Genomic DNA, 16,761 nt, shown 5'->3' with positions numbered 1-16,761 from the left:
AAATTATGAGTAGCTGCTACAGTGTTGTCTTCTTGTTGGAGCTGCGGACACTCATCAGTGTAATGAGTGTAATCAGCACATATTTCGCATACTCTTTGGGGAACCAACTATTGACTTTGTTGTGGTGAGGGAGGCTAAAGTTGTTGTTGATTTAGCTGTATCTGCTTCAGTAGGTTGGTCATATCACATACAGCTTGTGTAAAAGCAGTAGTCTTACTACTAGAGGAAACCTCTGCAACAACCTTGGGGTGGTTGTTCCTGTGTCTATGATTCTGAGTGGACTCAGCTAGGTTACTGATCAGTTGCCATGCTTCATCTGTGGTCTTGTACTTTTTCAGAGAACCATTACTTGCACCATTCAATGTGGTCTTATCCCGAGGCTTCATGCCTTGAGTGAAGTAGCTGATCAACACCAACTTATCAATCATGTGATGGGGGCATGCATCCAGAAAATTCTTAAAGCGCTCTCAATACTCATAAAGAGTCTCTGATTCGCCTTGAATAATGCAAGAGATCTCTTTCCTTAGTCTATCTGTAACTTCAGCTGGAAAGTATTTTTCCAAGAATTCTCTCCTGAGTGTATCCCAGTTAGTAACGGTCGCTTCAGGCTGAGTGTAGTACCACTCCCTCGCCTTTTCCTCAAGAGAAAACGGGAAGAAAGTTAGCAGAATAGAAGTTTCATCTGCACCATGACGCCTGACAGTAGAACAGGCTGTCTGAAAATCCCTTAGGTGCTTGATAGGCTCTTGAGCAGGTAAGCCATGAAACTTGGGCATCAAGTTGATTAATGCAGTCTTCAGTTCAAAATCTGCAGCCAGATTTGGGTGACGCACTTGATACGGTTGCAGAGTAAAGTCTGGGGGCTCTAGCTTCCTGGAGAGTAATCCTCCTAGGTTCCGCCATATTACCTGCACACAAATCAGCCAAATTAGTAGAAATAGAGCTTGTTTCTTCCTCAGATGGCGCTTCATATTCGCCCTCAGATGAGACTGGTGAATCGATAATAATCACTTCACCACCCTCAGAGGCTAACCTACGTCGAGCTTGCCTAATACGTGAAAGAGTTCTTTCAATTTCAGGATCAAATGTGGCTAAGCTCGGATCAGGCAACGAATGCATCATTCAATGAAAGAAACATATAGCTCATGGTAATAAAATAAAATAAAATATGCGAAAATTAAAAATATGTACACTAACTAATAATTTAGCACACAATTGCAACTCCCCGGCAATGGCGCCAAAAATTGGTGGAAGCAGAAATTGGCCGATTAAGAATTTATAATATAAGAATAGTGTTGTAAGTACAGTTCTTAACCAGCTAAAATCCGCTTATCAATTTAGAAAGGGTGTCACAAAATTAGAATAAAAATACTGGGAGTATGAATCCCAGGTCGTCTCCCAACGAGTTGATAGAAGGGTGCTATCTTATTAATCAGGAGTTTTCTGAGAATTTTTGAGAATTGAATAACAGGAAATAAATAATTGTAAATTAACGCAATAAAAATTGAAAGAGATTTATATATTCAGAATAAAAAGCCTTGCCTGGGGGAATGATTAATTGGAAGTTCTATCCTTGTTGGAATTCTCTCAAGTGTAGTATAAAGAGGTCGTTATTTTCGCTTAATTAACCCTTACTAAATAAAGGAAAGTCAAGTGATTGAGCTAACTCTTATTCGCAAATCCTAGTCCTCTCCCTTGGGAAGGTCTAGCATTAGTAAATAGAGAATTAGCCAACAACTTTCAATTTAACTAATCACTTGAGCATTCCAACTCTAGGGTCTCTATTTAATCAACCCCCAAGTCAAGTTGGGAGTCTACTCCATTGACATGAAAACTACTTGCACAGAATTAAAAAGGGAGTAGAAGGAAGACATGATAGACAATAACTACAAATTAATTTAAAGTAAAAGTAATCCTTTGATTAATAAATTCTAAAAATAATCCAATTGTAACTCTGAACAAAGATTAAGGATATGGAAGAGTAAGAGAATAAGAAAACAAACTAGAATAATAACTTCAACGGAGGTAAAGACTCTTCTCAATATCCAAAGCAAAAGCATAAAACTAAAAATATGTGAATGTAAAAGAAAACCTAGAGGAGGAGTAATTTCTCTCTAAGATTCAAAACTAAAACTAAAACTACGCTAATGAGAATCTGTCTTGAGTCTCTGCTCATTTCCTGGCTCTAGTCTATGTTTTTGGGCTGGAAACTGGGTCCAAACTCAGCCCAAAATTGCCCCCAGGATTTTTTGTGATTTCTGCAGATCGCGCATGTCACGCGTACACGTCAAGCACGCGCATGCGGGCGCTGGTCATCATCGCGTGTCACGCGTACGCGTCGAGCACGCGTACGCGTCGTCTAGCGGATCTTCAATCCATGCGTACGCATCAGGTATGCGCACGCGCCACTGTAAAAATCTCCAGATCACGCGCACGCGTGAGCAATGCGTACACGTCGATGCTCCCTGGTTGTCTCCTTTATTTCTTGTGCTCCTTCCGTTTTTACAAGCTTCCTCTCCATCCTCTAAGCCTTTCCTGCCTTACAAAGTCTGAAAAACTGAACACATAGATCACAGTATCAAATGGTATAACGGGGAATTAAAATACACAAATTAAAGGCTTAGGAAGTATGTTTCCAACCATAGAACAAAACTAGGAAGGAGTTGTAAAATCATGCAATTCGTATGAATAAGTGTGCAAAGACTTGATGAAACCACTCAATTGAACACAAGATAAACTATAAAATAGTGGTTTATCACTAAGCTAACTAAGAAGAGCGAAAATTCAATAAACAAATGCTAAAAGAGAAGAAGAGTTAGAAGGATGTTACCATGGTGGGGTGTCTCCCACCTAGCACTTTTCTTTAACGTCCTTAAGTTAGACGGGCATGACTTCAATGATTGTCTTTTGGGACATCCCCAAGGAGGAATGATAAACCCCATTTGTAGGGTTTATCTTGTATTGATTTTTGGGGATTTTATCAACTTTTACCCACATTTATTCAATGATATAGCATGGTTTTATAACTTCTCCCTTAATTGTGCTTAAGAGTGAAAACATGCTTTTTAGGACTTAAAATAGCTAAATTTAATTCACCTTGATTCTATTAGATGCCTTGATATGTTTGTTAAGTGATTTCAGATTTAGGAGGCAAAGATTGGATTAAGGGAACGAAGAAAAGCATGTAAAGTTTGAGAACTCATGAATAAATGATGGAACCAAAAAGCTGTCAAGCCTGACCTCTTCGCACTTAATTGACCATAACTTGAGCTACAGAGGTCCAAATGATGCGGTTCTAGTTGGGTTGGAAAGCTGACATCCGGGGCTTCGAAACGATATAAGATTTGCCATAGTTGCATCGCGCATAGGGGCACGCACGCGCACGGTACGCGGACGCGCCATTGGTGGCACATGACTCACTTAATGCAACACGTGGCCAGCGATTTTAGAAGCCTTGTGGGCCCAATCCAACTCATTTTTGATGCTATTTAAGCCAAGGATTGAAGAGGAATTGATATACTTTAATCATTAGTCATAGTTTAGTTTTAGAAGTAGTTAGAGTTAGAGAGAGAAGCTCTCTCTTCTCTCTAGAATTAGGATTAGGAATTAGGGTTTGATTAGGATCTCATAGTTCTAGGTTTAATTCAAGTCTCCTTCTACTTCTACCTTCAATTGATGGTTGCTACACTTTGGTTCTTCTCTCTATCCCTATTCTCTTGTTGTAATTTCTCTTATTTTGTTTCTAGGTTTTGTAATTGAGATACTCTTGTTCTCTTTATTTTCTTTCAATAATGCAATTTGAGGTAATTCATGATAATTGTGATTTCCTTGATTATTGTTGTTAATTCTTTACATTTGATTGTTGTTAGAATTAATTCTTGTTGTTGATTTACTATGATTTTCTTTTGTGCCTTCCAAGTATTTGAGAAAATACTTGGTTGGATTTTAGAGTCGAGTTTTATGTTCTTGGCTTGGAAAGGTAACTTAGGAACTCTTGAGTTACTAATGTCCAAGTAATTGATGATTGGGATCCATTGACTCTAGTTCTCACTAATTGAATTAGTGGAGAGTTAGGACTTATGGACTAGGATTGACATAGCTCATTTGACTTTCCTTTACTACTAGTTAGAGGATGATTTAATGAGATTAATCCTTGCCAATTCTCATATTGTGGTTAGTGATTAGGATAGAGATCCTTGACCACCAACCCTTGCCAAGACCTTTTTAGGCCTTAGTTTACTTTCTTGCCATTTATCTTTCATGTTTTTTATTAAAACCCCAAAAATAACTCACAACCAATAACAAAACACTTCATTACAATTCCTAGGGAGAACGACCCGAGGTCCAATACTTCGGTTTATAAATTTTAGGGGTTTGTACTAGTGACAAACAACTTTTTGTATAAAAGGATTATTGCTTGGTTTAGAAACTATACTTTACAACGAGATTTCATTAGTGAAATTCTAAACCGTCAAGAATTCAATCATCAAAATGGCGCCGTTGCCGGAGATTTGCAATGGTGTTATGTTATTGGTTATTGTACATATGTGAATAGTGTAAATAGTTTGTCTTTTGCTTGTCTACTAGATTTTGTTAGTTTTATTTTGTTTTTCCATAATGAATTCTCACTTTGGCTATGAGTTTGGCTCTAATTGTATTGTAGGGAATGTGAACTTCAATGCCAACATGTACCAAGGATGGAACACTCCAAGATGGGAGGAGCCTCAAGGAATTGATCACTCCTATTGGCAACAACCTCCGGATACTTATAGGTATAATTTCCATCCTAATGCATGTCAACTCAATGGCTATGGTGACCCTTTTTGTGATAATCAACCACCATATGCCTATGAACCTTATCCTCAACATGATGCTCAACCATACTCACAAGCCTCTCCATACCAAGCACCTTCCTATGATCCATATCCACCACATGACCAATCACCCATATCACATCCTTGTGATCATTATGAGCAAGAACCTTTAGAACCACCACAACCCTATCAAGATTACTACCATGAACCACCTCAATACTCACCATCTCCATACCCTTACCAAGAAGAACCACCTTCCTACCATGAACCCTCTCTCCAAAACGATGAACCTTCCTACCCACCCCAAGCCCCAATAGACGATCCTCTCACTTTGTTACTTCAAGGACAAGAAGCTATGAAGCAGGATACACTTGAGTTTGTGACCAATTTGATTAAGGTGGTGCACACTTTAGCCCACCAATGTTTGAATACTCGAGGTGCTTCCGTAGCCACATGTGGAACCGCAAAAGAAGAGCAAAGCATGAAGGAGAGATTGGAAACTCCGGTGGGGGATGGGAAATGCCATTTTGTATTGGAGCAACTAGAGGAAGCTATAATCATTGAAGAAAAGGAAGAAGCGGTTGAAGATTTAGGAGATGTTGAAAGTCCAAGGGAATGTAGTCTCATGGAGCACTCTTCCAAGGAGCTTGATATTGAAGTTGAAGAAGGTGCGCAACCCTTGCCAAGACCTTTTTAGGCCTTAGTTTACTTTCTTGCCATTTATCTTTCATGTTTCTTATTAAAACCCCAAAAATAACTCACAACCAATAACAAAACACTTCATTACAATTCCTAGGGAGAACGACCCGAGGTCCAATACTTCGGTTTATAAATTTTAGGGGTTTGTACTAGTGACAAACAACTTTTTGTATGAAAGGATTATTGCTTGGTTTAGAAACTATACTTTACAACGAGATTTCATTAGTGAAATTCTAAACCGTCAAGAATTCAATCATCAAGGAACACTTCCACCTCCTTGTTGTGCAGTTGTGTGTGATATGGCTTCACCCTATACCCGTTGACTTTGAATATTATTCCATTAGAAGGGTGAACCACTTCAACTACATCATACGGCCTCACAGCTATCACCTTGAAGGGTCTATCCCATCTAGACCGTAGCTTTCCTAGCATCAATCGGAGTCTTGAATTGTATGCAAGCACATCAAGTTCATAGAGAATTTTTCGAGCGGTTCAAGCATGAGGTGAATCCTTTATTAATTAATCTCTTTTATATATTCTATGGCATCCTATCATTTGTTTCATAAATTGATGAACTGTATAATTGTTCAAGTTCCATTAGGAAGCATCGAGGGAGGTAGAAAAGTGTTTGGTTTCAATAGAAAAGCTTATCCTTGTGTGTGCTTCCCATGTAAAGGACAGTACAAAAGATTGAGATAATGAAGAACAAATATAAATTAAAAAATAGATTAAAACATGGATTAGTATGTAGGTTTTGTCAAATCTGGTGATGTTGGTTTCCTTCTGACTTGGAGATCGACTAAGTGCTATGATGACCTAATTATAATTCTTATATGACCTGGTGCATTATTTTTTACTAATCGTAATAGTGGGTAGTGTTAATACTTAGTTTTATATTTTATAACATACTCTTACCATTTTATTAATTGCATCAGTGGGTAGTGTTAATACTTAGTCTTATTTTTTTAATGTACTTATTTGATTTGCAATTTTGACATTGTATAGGTACGTTATGAAAACAATCTTATTATTGAACTTGATATTACATCCCGAGAGAAATTCAAACGTATAGAAAATGACCTTGCACGACTTTGGGAACGTAAGTTAAACAAGACTTCTATAATGTTAAGTTTACTCGACCATATTTTTACTAAAATTCTTAATAGGTTAGACTATTTGTTTGGCTATGATGTAACTTTCAGGCGTATCTCAATACAAGACTCAAGAGACAACAACAGAATCAAGGGAGGTAGCTCCAAATTCAATGGAGAAAGAAAATGTTAATACTAGCGATAGCTCTGGTGAGGTTGTTTCTGCTGCAGACAAGGTCTCCATGCTATTGTATAACCTTAATACTAGAGAGAATGAGGGACCTTGTGTTAGAATGTCTCCCTAAAAGAGGAATGGGTGATTCTTAGCTATGGGCACAATATTTTAATACTATGGGTAGTGCAGTAATTTAGTTAAAGTATTTTGATTCAATTTTGTTTAGGATAATTTGATTTGGTTTTTGTATTTAGGTTGACGGGATAAATTTTTAGATTGATAAGGATTTTTGGATTCATGGTTTTTGAGTGAGATGTGTTTGCTTATCATAAATAACTCCAACCTTCATCTTACTTGTTCATACCCTGGGTCGAGTTATCCGATCCGGGATGTTTAGCGATAAAGCGACCGACCTCTTCAAGTCAGACTATCCGACCTCTTCTCAAAGAGCTCGGCCAAATTGACAGAAAAGCCCAATAAAGGGCCCAGATAAAGGAACACGACCCAAATCCAAAGGCAGCCCAATCCTATAGAGATAAGGGCGATTCCCTTGAAGATAAGATGACCTCACTCAAAGATAAAGATAAGATAAGATAACTAACTTATCTTATCTAAAAAGGTCACTCCACACCATTATAAATACACTGGAGCACCCAGGTATAACTCATACTCTGATTCTACTAAAAACCTACTTAATACCCTTGCTAACTTAAGTATCGGAGTCCCTTGCAGGTATCCCCCACCCTCTGGTAACGAAGGATCAGCAGCGCAGCCAAGCTCAATAAGTCGGATACGATAGCTCCGGCCACCACTCACAGCCGGACACGTCATCTCCGATCAGCACAGAAGATCTCATCCGAGATCGACCTACAATTTCAGGTAACCCACGGAACATTCGGATACGATAGCTCTGGCCGCCACTCACAGCCGGACACGTCATCTCCGATCAGCACAGAAGATCTCGTCTGAAATCGACCTATAGTTTCAGGTAACCCACGGAACATTACTTAAGTTCTAATGGCCTAATTTTTGTTTTTCCTGAAATTTGGTTCTTATTTATTATTTTTTTTTTGCATGAATTTTTTTTTAATGGTTGAAAATGGTTATTAGTAATGTGTTCGCAACGTAAATTTGAGAATGCAAAGTAGAATAATTCACCTAATATGGCATGATAATAATTATTTTACTAATGATAATAATTAATTTTTTTTAACTTTAAATTTAAACAGAATTGTCCGTGTGGACATTATTAGTATAACCTAATATATATTACTGCAGAGTAAGGATTTATTTTGTTCCTATAAGTCAAATACTATAATTTTTTCTGTATGGACAGAAATAAAAAATTTTAACTATTATTATTATTATTATTATTATTATTATTATTTAAGTGTTTATTGTTATTTTTTTCTGTTAATATTTTATGTAATAACTAATACATACTAGCTAACCCGTAGTAACAAAAATCCTTTGTTTAACCCCCTAAATGACCTTACCCAGTCAAAATTGTTTCTACTCCTATTGTTAATATTGATTGTATATTCTTATTGTTGCTGCTGGTAATTGTTGTTCATCTGAATTTGTTAACTAATAATTGTTATTGTTGCTGCTATTGTTAATTATTATTCTTGGTGGTGTTTTATGGTGAAGTTGATTCTTTATTTTTCACTATTATTGCTCTTCTTTCTTCTAATATTTGTTGGCTGTTGTTACTGTGAATTATTTTTTTTAATTCTGCTTAAATTAAAAAATTTATGTAATCAAAATAGAAATATATTTTCTTAAATTATGCTTTCATATGTAAATATTCAAAAATTGAGAACTATATAAATCCAATAGAATTCGGGTATTCATAATATTGCTGCTGCTAATTGCTTTTAATTTGAGTTTGTTACCTATTAATTGTTATTGTTACTGTTACTGTTTATTGTTATTCTTAGAGGTGTGATGGGGTTGATATTAAATAGCTGCTGTTTTTGTGAAAACTTTCATGGATGGAATAAATCTTTTCATAGTTTTTGAAACCTTTAAATATGGTGCAAAGGATACGGTGAATAATTATGCTTGCATTATTATCTTGAAGGCTGCTGCTATTTTTTTCTTTAACCTGTTATTGATTCAATGATTTATTGTTATTCTATTTTTTGGTTTTGATTTATTATTGTGCTGATATTTAATGATATAATTATTCTGTCATATTTTTTCAGTTTGATAATAGTATAAGTGATAACCTTGGTGGTACCTAGTATATTAAGATGCCCAGGATAGGTCGTTACACAAAGACATCAAAGTTAGACACAATATGTCAGAAACCTCAAATAGGAGCGGTTGCAGCTTCATCTTCCCATCAAGTGGACTATCCAAATGTCCCGTCCAGTGGTGATGGTGCCCCCGTAGCTACATATTTACGCCTATTTCGTCCGCCCCGTAGCGAACCACTGACCTACACAAATGGTGTTCAAAACTCGAAGTCGGGCGATGAAGACTTAGACCTAGAGACAGATGAGATATATTTCTTTGAGCAACAAGTTGACAACCTATTTGCTGAATCGGAGGCTCATAAGTGCAAAGGACACAAGACTGCTGAATTTTGATAAGTTAAAACAATTGGTATATGAATCTTGAATTTTTTATAGTCAAAATGATGTATGCTCTATTTTTTATGATTTCATCGCATCTTTGTCACAATGGTTACTCACGCAAATTTACTTTTTTTTTTTTGCAGAATCCGATGGCACAATCAAACAAGCTCGTTTGAGTGTGAAGGAAGCTATGAAGCCACTAATGGTAGAAAGATCGTACTCAACTTCAACGGGGAAATGCAACCAATTAGAGATAAAGTTGGTATACTGAGTGGCGTTCTTAGATTGCTAGGTGTTGACTACAATAAATTTACAATCTACGAGAAAAACTGGAGAAAGATTAGCTCCAAGGACAAGATTTATAACGAATGTGTAAAGGGAAAACCTTATAGTGTTGTTGAATTAGAGAAAATTAATTTGACAATTACTAACAATTTAAATTTACGGTTGTAGGAAATGTTCCATTTTGATGAAGATAGTATAGGAACTATCAAGCGTACAATATTAAAAAGTATAGGGAGATTGATGAGCGAATAATTTATACGCTTTTTGGCATTGTTTTTAGTATGTTTTTAGTAAGATCTAGTTACTTTTAGGGATGTTTTTATTAGTTTTTATGTTAAATTCATATTTCTAGACTTTACTATGAGTTTGTGTGTTTTTCTGTGATTTCAGGTATTTTCTGGCTGAAATTGAGGGACTTGAGCAAAAATCAGATTCAGAGGTAGAAGAAGGACTGCTGATGCTGTTGGATTCTGACCTCCCTGCACTCAAAGTGAATTTTCTAGAGCTACAAAACTCAAAATGGCGTGCTTCCAATTGCGTTCGAAAGTAGACATCCAGGGCTTTCCAGAAATATATAATAGTTCATACTTTGGCCGAGTTTAGACGACGCAAAAGGGCGTTGAACGCCAATTCTACGCTGCAGTCTGGAGTTAAACGCCAGAAACACGTCACAAGCCAGAGTTGAACGCCAGAAACACGTTACAAACTGGCGTTCAACTCCAAGAATGACCTCTCCACGTGTAAACTTCATGCTCAGCCCAAGCACACACCAAGTGGGCCCCGGAAGTGGATTTATGCATCAATTACTTACTTCTGTAAACCCTAGTAACTAGTTTAGTATAAATAGGACTTTTTACTATTGTATTTTGATCTTTAGAACATCTTGGGACGTCTAGTTCTTAGATCATGGGGGCTGGCCATTCGGCCATTCCTGAACCTTTCACTTATGTATTTTTCAATGGTAGAGTTTCTACACTCCATAGATTAAGGTGTGGAGCTCTGCTGTTCCTCATGAATTAATGCAAAGTACTACTGTTTTTCTATTCAATTCAACTTATTCCGCTTCTAAGATATTCATTCGTACTTCAATATGAATGTGATGAACGTGACAATCATCATCATTTCCCCAGGAACGCGTGCCTGACAACCACTTTCGTTCCACCTTAGATTGAATGAATATCTCTTGGATCTCTTAATCAGAATCTTCGTGGTATAAGCTAGATTGATGGCGGCATTCATGAGAATCCGGAAAGTCTAAACCTTGTCTGTGGTATTCCGAGTAGGATTCAGGGATTGAATGACTGTGATGAACTTCAAACTCGCGAGTGCTGGGCGTAGTGACAGACGCAAAAGGAGGGTGAATCCTATTCCAGTATGATCGAGAACCTCCAGATGATTAGCCATGCAGTTACAGCGCATCAGACCATTTTCACAGAGAGGATGGGAAGCAGCCATTGACAACGGTGATGCCTCCAGATGATTAGCCATGCAGTGACAGCGCATCGGACCATTTTCACAGAGAGGATGAAAAGTAGCCATTGACAACGGTGATGTCCTTACATAAAGCCAGCCATGGAAAGGAGTAGGACTGGTTGGATGAAGACAGCAGGAAAGCAGAGGTTCAGAGGAACGAAAGCATCTCTATATGCTTATCTGAAATTCTCACCAATGAATTACATAAGTGTTTCTATCTTTATTTTCTGTTTATTTATTATTATTATTCGAAAACTCCATAACCATTTGATATCCGCCTGACTGAGATTTACAAGATGACCATAGCTTGCTTCATACCAACAATCTCCGTGGGATCGACCCTTACTCACGTAAGGTTTTATTACTTGGATGACCCAGTGCACTTGTTGGTTAGTTGTGCGAAGTTGTGAAGTTCTGTTTGGACCATGGTATTGTGCACCAGTTGTTGGCGCCATTGCTAGGGAGAGAACGAACAACAAATTTTACAACCTCAGAGTAACAATTTCGCATGTACCAGAGATCTTGGAAGGAAATGAGGAATAGGTTGTACCATGACTATTACGACTTAGAAAAGACGATTGAACAAAATATTGAAGAACACCCACCGAGAATTATTACTGATAATTGAAGATGGTTCCTTGATTATCACAATAGTGAAGACACAAAGGTAATATATTTTTAATTTGTAACATAATAAATCTATTTATGTTTCATTGAGTTGGCCAAAAATAGTGTTTAGTAACTTTTACTTTTGATGGCATGATTGGATAAGAGTAGGAAAAACGCTATGAATCGATAGGAAAAACTACACTCACACTAGCGGTTCGAAAAGCTTGGTGAGGCGTAGAGAAGAAGAAGTAATTTATGTTTGAATTCACTTTTTGAACATCTCTTTGTCTACATATTCACTTTTTAAACTATATTGTTTCAGTTAAAACTACAAGAGAGAAAAGTTGGTAGAAGAGAGTTATGGACCTCAGTACACAAATGACGTGATGGTTCCTATATCCATGAAGAAGCTCGGGTTATTGGTGTAACTAATACTTTGAGAATCGTTATGTTATTTCCCATAGTTTTATTATAAAATTGTGGTGAATGTTTATGCGGTTGTGCTCTAGCTCGTAAATGCTTATGTTTGCTTATCTATGTGTATAGGAAAGAATTGTGGACATTGAGTAACATGATAAATCCTCTAGACTGTTGTCTCAAAATGATTCGCTTACTCAAGCTCTCGAAAAAGAGCACCTGGGTAGAGTGCGTAGTGTTGGTTTTGGACAGACTTCTAGTCAACTCTTCGGTACGATTTTCTATCAGCCGAGCGATGGAGCTCCCAGAGAGGAGATCCAAAGAATACTGCTTGAACTACAAGCAAAGCTGGTGGCTGAGAAATTAAAAAGGAATGTAGTGGAGGGTAAAATAGCAGCCGAAAAGACAAAAAGACAGACAGTGGAGGATGAAGTAGCAGCCGAGAAGATAAAGATGTAGGCAATGAAGAGTGCTCTGAGATGTCTAATTCAAAGCCAAGGTGGGGAGCTGCCAACAGACATCATTGCATGGATGAATTCCTTGGAGGGATAAAGTGAAAAATAGATCTTAGGATTAGATATTCTTTTTTTTTTTTGAAATATACTTTTTTTAAGTTGACTATGAAACTCTTAATAAGGGATACACTTTATTGATATTTATATGAATATATGAATTTACTTCATAGTTTTCTTTAATGCCGTTTCACCATCAATCTATATTTTTAGAGACAAAATAATAAGATTTGTAATATTAAAAAAATCCAAAAATTGACAAAAATAAATACATACATAGTATATTCAAATAAAAAACAATGGCGCGGTGATTTGCGGTGCAAAATACACTATTTTTGCGACAATTTAGCCAAGAAACTAGTGACGGTTACAAAAATAACCAAAAATAAATTTAGAAATTTCGCATTATCAGATAGCTAACTTCCGCCAAATAAATTTTTAAAAAATAGCGCTCCTCAAATAGTGGCGGTTCATGACCGTCGGTAAATATTGTCGAATTCAAGATTGGCCATATAGCGGTGGTGCAAAACCGCCGCTAAATCAACTGGCGCGATATATTGATTTTGCAACGGTTATACCAGCAGTTCATAAAAATTGCCGCAAAATCAAACGTTCGTACTCTAAACCACAACGTTTATCGAACCGCTGATATGCCATTTTAGGATGATTACAAACTGCCGCAATTTTTCAAAAAATTATCGCTATTCGGCGTGTCTTTTGTAGTGAAAGACACTATATAACTCATGAATACAATTACACAAAGAAATAAAATTATTAAATACAATCACACAATCACCTAATACATACATTTACCAAATTAAAAATATACATTTACCAAATTAAAAAAATAAAAATAAAAACTGTGGTTATCAACCAAATTCTAGTTGTATAAAAAATAGTAAGAATGGAGAAGGAAAAGGAGAAAGAGAATGAGGTATGAGATTGTATGAGAGGAGATAAAAAAAATATGTGAAGTGAATATTGATTTATATAATAAATATAAGAATGAGTGATGAGTATGAAAAGAGAAGTGAATGAGCTAGATTTTAATTAAATTTATATCTATTAAAATGAATTAACATTAATATTGAAAGCAATAGTATAACCTATGATGAGCAGATAATTTATACGCTTTTTGGCATTATTTTTACATAGTTTTCAATATGATTTAGTTAGTTTTTAATATATTTTTATTAGTTTTTAAATAAAAATCACATTTCTGGACTTTACTATGAGTTTGTGTGTTTTTCTATGATTTCAGGTATTTTCTGGCTGAAATTGAGGGACTTGAGCAAAAATCAGATTCAGAGGCTGAAGAAGGACTGCAGATGCTGTTGGATTCTGACCTCCCTGCACTCAAAGTGGATTTTCTGGAGGTACAGAACTCCAAATGGAGTGCTCTCAATTGCGTTGGAAAGTAGACATCCAGGGCTTTCCAGCAATATATAATAGTTCATACTTTGCCTAAGTTTAGACGATGCAAACTGGCGTTAAACGCCAGCTTTCTGCCCTATTCTGGAGTTAAACTCCAGAAACAGGTTACAAACTGATGATCAACTCCAAGAGAAGCCTCTACACGTGTAAAGCTCAATACTCAGCTCAAGCACACACCAAGTGGGCCCCGGAAGTGGATTTTTGCATCATTTACTCATTTCTGTAAACCCTAGTAACTAGTTTAGTATAAATAGGACTTTTTACTATTGTATTTATATCTTTCGGAACATCTTTGGACGTTTAGTTGAGACCTTGGAGGCTGGCCATTCGGCCATGCCTAGACCATTATCACTTATGTATTTTCAACGGTAGAGTTTCTACACACCATAGATTAAGGTGTGGAGCTCTGCTGTTCCTCACGAATTAATGCAAAGTACTATTGTTTTTCTATTCAACTCAAGCCTATTTCTTATCTAAGATATACACTTGTTCTTCAACCTGAGGAAGGTGATGATCCGTGACACTCATCATCATTCTCACCCATGAACGCGTGCCTGACAACCACCTCCGTTCTACTTGCAATCGCTTAAGTGCATATCTCTTAGCCTTCTGGTTCATGACGCATGGTTGCCTCGCCTGACAACCAAGCCTTCCATTCCATGAGATCAGAGTCTTCGTGGTATAGGCTAGAATTATTGGCGGCCATTCTTGAGATCCGAAAAGTCTAAACCTTGTCTGTGGTATTCCGAGTAGGATCTGGGAAGGGATGGCTGTGACGAGCTTCAAACTCGCGAGTGCTGGGCGTAGTGACAGACGCAAAAGGATGACTGAATCCTATTCCAGTATGATCGAGAACTGACAGATGAATAGCCGTGCGGTGACAGCGCATTTTGGACCATTTTCACTGAGAGGACGAGATGTAGCCATTGACAACGGTGATGCGCTGCATAAGCTTGCCATGGAAGGGAGTAGGAATGATTGGATGAAGACAGTAGGAAAGCAGAGGTTCAGGAGGAACGAAAGCATCTGTATACGCTTATCTGAAATTCTCACCAATGAATTACATAAGTATCTCTATCCTAGTTTATATCTTAATTATGTTTTAATTATCAATTTTTTATAACCATCTGAATTCGCCTGACTGAGATTTACAAGGTGACCATAGCTTGCTTCAAGCTGACAATCTCCGTGGAATCGACCCTTACTCACGTAAGGTATTACTTGGACGACCCAGTGCACTTGATGGTTAGTTGTGTGAAGTTGTGACAAAGTGTGATTCACGTTTGAGAGCATCAAGTCTTTGGCGCCATTGTTGATGATCGCAATTTCGTGCACCAACCTACATAAAAATAAAGAATATATAAGAGAATATGAAAAGTTAAGGTTAAAAAAGAATCCTATAATATTATATAAAGATAGATTGTTATGAGGATATAAAAATATAATGAAAATCTTATGGGATTTTTTATTTTAATAAATAAAATAAATATATTAATTACCGAATTAAATAATTTCAAAAGTTATTACCGAAATCCGTCTCCTTGCCATATCTCGTTTACGCTGTGAACGAGATGCATTTACATGTATCTCGTTTACAGTGTAAACGAGATATGGCACGTAAACATCACACGTGTATATCTCGTTCACACTATAAACGAGATATGTATAAATGTATCTCGTTTACAGTGTAAACGAGTAAACGAGATATGGGCAACGTCATCTCATGTACAGTGTAAACGAGATACGTGTAAACAATTTTCCAGCAACTATAAAAGGATGTCTATCCTTTGGGATTCTCCACATTCATTTCATACCTTCTTCTGTTCTATTTTTCTCACAAAAAGAAGGCAACAACGGCCAGTAATAGCGTATACATAGTTGTGTGTGTTTACCCCAATTGTCGTATGAGAAATGGTGACAATGGGATGGTATTTGAGTGTGAGAATCCGATTCTATTGCAGACTTAGCATGTGAGTTCGTTGTCCGAGTTTAGGAGTTTGATATTGATAAATCTTGGGGGCACCGAAACGAGGAAGGGTGGGCTATAGGTTGTTGGCACCGCTAGGTAACGGAGTGTTCTGGCTTTGACTATTTTGGCTTGTAGGGGACAAGCATGTGCGACTGATGTTCAACATCCATGGGAGAATCATGGCGGAGCAAGTGATGGAGCTTTCTGCCATGGTTGGTGATGTTAGTGGCGGTAGTTCTATTCACTCGACCTACATACAGGATGACCGACCTCTCGCACTACCACCCATTCATGTCGCGATTCCAGTGGAGGACATGGAGGTGGGTGAAGAAGACTTTGATGAGGAGTACGTTGTCGACAGTGGCAACAGTGATTCTTCCGAGGGGGTGACGAGGAGGAGTTTGTACCGGAGACGCCTGCTTAAGTAGCTGTACGCTATGTTTTACCTCCCCCCACCCAATTTTGGCACTATCAGATGTATCAAGTCACTATCATACGTTAGATCTGGACGCCATGCACGATAGAACTCCTTTTTCTAGCATAGGGGTGGAAGATTACAAGCTAGATGGTGGGATAGAGTTTTGGGTTGGCCACAGATTCAAATGCCGAGATGCAGTGATGCAAGATGTGAAGAACTACAGTATTCGTCAGAGTACAGAGTACTAGGTGATCGAATCTGACAGACTAAAGTACCATGTGCA

At 37.3% G+C, this 16,761-nt stretch overlaps 1 non-coding gene across 1 annotated transcript; it reads left to right on the top strand.

Moving 5' to 3' along the window:
- The first annotated feature begins 422 nt into the window (after positions 1-422).
- LOC112745918 (small nucleolar RNA R71) lies at positions 423-530 on the top strand. Its single transcript, XR_003173823.1, has one exon. It is a non-coding gene; the product is annotated as a small nucleolar RNA R71 (small nucleolar RNA).
- The last annotated feature ends 16,231 nt before the right edge of the window (positions 531-16,761 follow it).

This window comes from Arachis hypogaea, chromosome 14 (assembly GCF_003086295.3).
Source record: "Arachis hypogaea cultivar Tifrunner chromosome 14, arahy.Tifrunner.gnm2.J5K5, whole genome shotgun sequence".
In the NCBI taxonomy this organism is placed as follows: domain Eukaryota; kingdom Viridiplantae; phylum Streptophyta; class Magnoliopsida; order Fabales; family Fabaceae; genus Arachis; species Arachis hypogaea.
Note: the sequence above shows the minus strand (reverse complement) of the source record. Positions and strands in the feature narration are given on the sequence as shown.